Source organism: Salminus brasiliensis, chromosome 14 (genome assembly GCF_030463535.1).
Source record: "Salminus brasiliensis chromosome 14, fSalBra1.hap2, whole genome shotgun sequence".
In the NCBI taxonomy this organism is placed as follows: Eukaryota; Metazoa; Chordata; class Actinopteri; order Characiformes; family Bryconidae; genus Salminus; species Salminus brasiliensis.
Genome location: NC_132891.1, coordinates 13,335,116 through 13,341,322, shown reverse-complemented (window position 1 = coordinate 13,341,322; position 6,207 = coordinate 13,335,116).

Below are 6,207 nucleotides of genomic sequence, written 5' to 3'. Positions count from 1 at the left end.
TGATGAAAGCAGTGTATGAATGAAGCTAGTCAGTTATTTCTGGTAGAAAATCCTGGTGAAAAGACATGTGAATGAAAACACAAAAAATAACTTGGTAACATAGTATATTCTATTGAGTTATTATTTACAAGCTTTTGCAGTTCTGGGTAGGGCTACAGAGTGTACTGTGATCCTTTAGAAAGCACAGTGTACTCACCTCTCTACCCCTAGACCACTGATTGAAAGGAACTCTCTACACATTTCCCAACATTGCCTGAATTTCACTCAACAAACTGTTGTCGCATCTTGCATTTTCTTGCGGGGTTCCTTCTTTAAGGGTGTGTTCACACTTGATAGATTTGGTTTGATTGAAAATAAACCCTGAGCTGGGGGCCCAGAGTGGTCCAGCTGAATAAGGCGCTGTCACTATAAACAGAAGATTGCTAGAGTCTCGGTCATGCTGCCATCCATCAGCCGGGGCCCCAAGAGAGCACAATTGGTTTTGCTCTCTCCAGGGTGGGTAGGTGGCACTTTCCAGTGCAGGGCTGGTCGGCACTGGCGTCTGCTGGTCATTGGCAGCCAGGGTCTTGAAAGAGCACAATTGGCTTTTCTCTTTCCCGAGAGAGCGCAATTGGTCTTACTCTTTGCAGGGTGGATGGGTGGCACTTTCTCCCCACATCACTCCAGTGCATTACTAGCCAGCTAGCTGGCAACTAGCTGACGTCTGCTGGCTGATGCATCAGAGCCGAGCACACGTGTGAATATGTGTGGGTTGGGTAATTGGTGATCCAAATTCTTAAAAAAAGCTTAGTGCAGAACACTGATATGCCCCAAACAAACAGTGTCTGCCCACTTCTAAACAACCTGGTGTCGTTTGTTTGAAATTCAATTCAGGCCACAGAAGTCTAAAACTCCATGCAAAAAGACCAAATTTCCAATGCAGTGTTTGGTCATCTCTGTGCGGTTTGTTTGAAATATGAATGCAAGACGAAAATAGAAATGTAATTATATTTCTAGGAATAGAAACATGTAAACAGACCAAACACAGAATTAGCCATTGTTTCTATGCAAAAGATCAAACTCTGATTGTCTTTGAATCAGTGTTTGAACATGTTTTTCATCATCACTGTTACTTATAGCCTGTGATAGCTTTAGAAAAGTACAATTTCAATGGATGCTATGGTAGTTAATGTTGCCAAATGTATGAAATGAAATCTCTCCAATTAGTCATGAGCTTTTGCCAATGTGGCTTTTGTTACGTCCTTTGATTTGATGTCTAATATATCAGGATTGTGGCTCAGCAAAACCAGAGCTAAAATACCACAGTGTATCAGTTCCTGCTTTAGTCCAGACCAAGGGAACTGAGCTGGTATAAACACACTGTAAGGAAACAGACAGCTACTTTGTGTGGGTAGACTCTCTTTTTTTGTTCCAGATGTTTTGTACTCCTAAATGGATGTGGCATGGAAATTGAGGCAGTGTAAGGCTGTGCTCATAACCCTGGTCCTGAAGTCATCTCTGTCTTACACGTTTAATGTTCTACACGATTGTTAATTAGATACAGAGAAACCTCTAAAATGTGCCGGGCTGAGGTACTCTAGGAAAAGAATAATTCAATTTAATGATGTGAACACTGAAAAGCATAGAACATCATAATCATGTATATTTAATGGTGTTTTTATGCATTGAGGTTGGTTCCCTTATTCTGGACCAAAGCAAAAAAAATTATAAATTGTACAGATTGTTGAGCTTTTTTGGCTATTCCTCAAAACTTGAACACATCAGAAAAAAAATCATGACACGCAACATCACCACAGGAGCAGCTGTCAAAAGACTACACAGTGTCAAGATACATGAAATACACCAAACAATAAACAATAAATATACAATACAAATAAATATAACTAGACAAGAGCATTTCCTGAAGAAAACACAGAATATGTTGACACTGTCCTATGCTATGTTGCTGCTATGGTATTCCAGGAGGTTGCTATGATGTTGCTGACTGGTTGATATGGTATTAAAGATGGTTGCTATAGTGTTGCTAAGTGGTTGCTATGGTTTTAAAATGTAGTTGCTTTGGAGTTGCTAAGTGGTTGCTATGGTATCCCAGGTGGTTTCAATGGTGTTGCTAGCTGGTTGCTGTGGTGTTGATGTGGTGTTGCTAAGTTGTTGTTATGGTATCCCAGATGATTGCTATGCTGCTTCTAAGTGCTATTGTATCCCAGGTGGTTGCTGTGGTGTTGTTAAATGGTTTCTGGGTGGTTGCTATACTGTGCTAGGTGAATGCTGTAGTGTTGCTATAGGTCAGCAGCCTATGGTGGATGTTGGAAAGAATCATTGGTTGAGCTGGGCATCACGAGTAAGGAGCTGTTGTCTGGTGGTGGTGGTTGTGCCAACCAACAGGAGGGGTGAGGGGTCTGAGAGGTGGGAGGGGCCATCCACAATGCTGGTTGCCTCACAACAGAGTTGTGGAATGATTGTCTTGGATGCTGAAGTAAGGTCTATGAACCTTAGTTCAGCATTCTCACAAAACGGTTGTTTGTCCAGTTGGGTCAGTGAGAGGTGAATAGCAAAGAATATGGTCTTGATCCTCAATGAACTGGTTGAACATTTTATAACATTATGCAATGTGTTATAAAAAAATGTTTTTTTTATTATTATAACATGTTTTAAAATGCTATTTTTATAGTGAAAAAATAATAAAATAAATCAAGTCGTATAATATAAAAGCATCTGTTCATTCAATGGACGAGGGGATAGGGTAACTTTCGGGAAGACCCATTCCACTGTCCACCAAACTTTAGGCCGCTCTAATCGAGCGCTGTTTATATGGCCTCATACGGCTTTCTTCTATGTTTGCCTATTTTTCTCACCTAATTGTTTAGATCTGCTGTGGTGTATAGAGACAGTACAGCCTTTAGAAAGGTTATAAAAGAACCACACTAACAACAGAACCACACTAACAACACCAGCATTAGAACCTTCAATTCAATTCAAAATGGATTTATATAGAGCCTTTCACAACAAATGCTGTCACAAAGTGCTTTACAGAGCTCCAGATCCACGCCTCTTATGAGCAAGCACAACAATGGAGGTGGTAGCGACAGTGGCAAGGAAAAACTCCCTCATACTAAGAGGAAGAAACCTTGGGAGAAACCAAGACTCAGTCCGAGGAACCCATCTGCCTTAGGTCGACCTGCACAGCCCAAAAACAAATGACAACACACAAAGATCTAGACAGATAGATCTAGACACAGCAACTTTACCATGGTATCACCACCAAATCCCAAAGAAAGGTCCTGGCACAGTTCTCACAGTTCTCATAAGCCTGAAGTGTAGCTGTGCTTAAGTGTGGGTTTCAGTGTGTCTGACCATTCTGCAGTGGACTGTGAATGTGTTGAGCTGTGGGTGAGTGTCAACGTGATTCTAGCCACTCAAGGATTTAGCCAACACTTGATTTACGGTCAGGGCTGTTGTGAGGAAGGATGACAATGACAGAGTGCTGATTTCTGGAACTGCACACACACACACACACACACACACACACACACACACACACACACACACACACACACACACACACACACACACACACTCACTCTTAAAGGGGGAGGGTAATTCTCCTTCATGCCTACTTTTTTCTAGTTCTCACTCGTCTTGTGTTACATTAACTCGCCTTTTCCTAATGTCTCTGTTATTCTAAGTTTAAGTACTGCTCTAAAAGAGCTGATATGGATTGAAGGAATAATATGCAGCTATATATGTGAATTCAGTGGGCATTTAGGATATGCTCAGCCTTTGATCTGTCTGGCCCACACTTCAGTAACATAATACTTCCTTCCTCTCCCAAATTCCTTTGCTTCTTTTTGTGCCTCCCATTAAGAGGCAAGGCATAACAGAATGGTTTTGGTCCAGTAAGAACAGGAGAAGAAATGCAGGTATAATGGCGGAGTAGTTCCAGCAGTAAAAACACGCCCAGCTAGAACCAGAAAGCTCACTAAAATAAGTGCAGAACTATTTTGTCAAACTACTTAAAAATTTATATATATTATATATTATATAAAGTTAATATATTCTAGGTACCCCCTCCCCCCAACACTGCATTCTAGTAAGTTTCTGGACCCTACTAACAGGATCCAAAAAATATCAATACTTAATTATTATTAATATTAAAACTATTCATTCTGTGTTTAATTTATTAAAAGTATCACTCATGCAGGGACATAATACATGGATGTATGCTGACACATATCTGTAGATGTTGCAACTGGTAGGAAACTAGTCTTATCATTTCAATTAATTGGACAGAAGATGTATGTAAATGGTAAAAAGGAGGGGACAAAAAACTGAATTTTAGATGTAATCATAGTAATAGAAATACTAGTAAAATTATTTTAAAAAAATGCCTGCATATCTAACAAGAAATATACAGGCATGTGAAAAAATAAGATATCCCATATAAGCCTTCTTTCTTTTTAACATATTTAAACATATGGTCTTTCGATCTTCGGTTAGAGCTTCTGCGGTTAGAGCTCCGAGCTATTGAAGACAGGGTTGTGGGTTTGATACTCGGGCTCGGCAAGCTGCAACTGTTGGGCCCTTGAGCAAGGCCCTTCCCCCTCTCTGCTTCCCAGGCGCTGGAGTTGGCTGCCCACCGCTCTGGGTGGGTGTGTGCTTACTACCCCTAGTTTACTAGTGAGTGTGTGTGTGTGTGTGTGTTCACTACCACAGATGGGTCAAATGCGGAGGACACATTTTGCTGTACAGTGTGTAGTGACAAGTCCTAGCACCATTTTTTTTGTTTAAACACACAAAATCTGTTAAATGTAATTAATTGATGTAATTTCTTTGACAAAAATTTTTTAGAAAGGACCTCCCCACATTTATAACTACTTCAAATGCTTAAAATTACAATCAGGTGCAGACGATTAGACCATGATTCTGGATGAGCCTGTCTTATTTAAGCCTCAGACATTTAGTTTGCAAGTGGAGAATATTTAAAACAACTGTAGCAATATTTTATACATGTATATAATATACCTAGTTAGTAAATGTAAAATATTACATAAACATTATATTGTAAATATAAACAGTATTAAACATGTAACCATAGAGATCTTTATATGCTGTAAATGATCAATCTTTAGAAATATGCTGTACAACGGTCTCAGTTTATATAGGTAACATACAGACATTAGACAGACAATTAGACAAGCAGATGTGACATTTGACCTCTGTGTCTCTCATCTGTCAGCGTGATGAGATAAATGATGCTATTAACCTTGTGAACTCTCTCACTCCAGTCTCTTCTTAACATTCCACCACAGAAACAGGTCCAGTGTCTGTACCTCTCCCACTCACTCAGCACTGATCTGACCACAGAATTCAAATGCTGCTTTGTGTTCACTACAGATTAGGACATGGGAATGAGAAGAATTCGGGAGGAGTATCAGCTGAATATTGCCTCTTATTTCAAACATCTTGGTTCCCTGTCAACTTTCAGATTAACATTAAGATCCTGCAGTTATATCAGTCTTACTCTTACTGATGTGAATTTCTTTCACTGTGTGATGACCTGATCTCTGTGAAGGACATTTCTACATTGTTGATGAAAATGAAGAGTGGCTTTTCAGACTATGTGGTGGAGTCTGAAGTCACAGACGTTTAGAATCACAGTTTAAACATTAGAAAGTCTTAAATACTCTTGTATAATACCTTGTTCCACTCAATGTACCAAGTAGGAATTATGCACAATGGTGGTGACATCTACAGCATTGTGACGAAAAGCTACATCCCAAAAATTCTATATATACACATATATATATTATGTATGTATGTGTGTGTGTGTGTGTGTGTGTGTGTGTGTGTGTGTGTGTAACACATATATATAGTGACAAATACATTGCTTGATTGGTTTATATTAGTTTTTAAGTTTAGTCTTTGGTGTATAGGGTGCTTCCAATAGTAAATCAAATAGTTTGACAGGAAATCAAATAGTTAGACCTATCACCATCTGCTGCCTGGTTAACATCTCTGCAATAAACCATTTCACATCAAACTAATGATTTTATTTATATTAAATAAACTTTTTGAAACATTGGCAACATTTTGTTTTATAGTCTTGCAGTTTAAGAGTTAATGCAATTACAACAAATTAAAAAAGTAGTTATGTAATTTAGAGATTTGTGAGAGAAATTACATTTTAAATTGTAGTTACATTTGTTA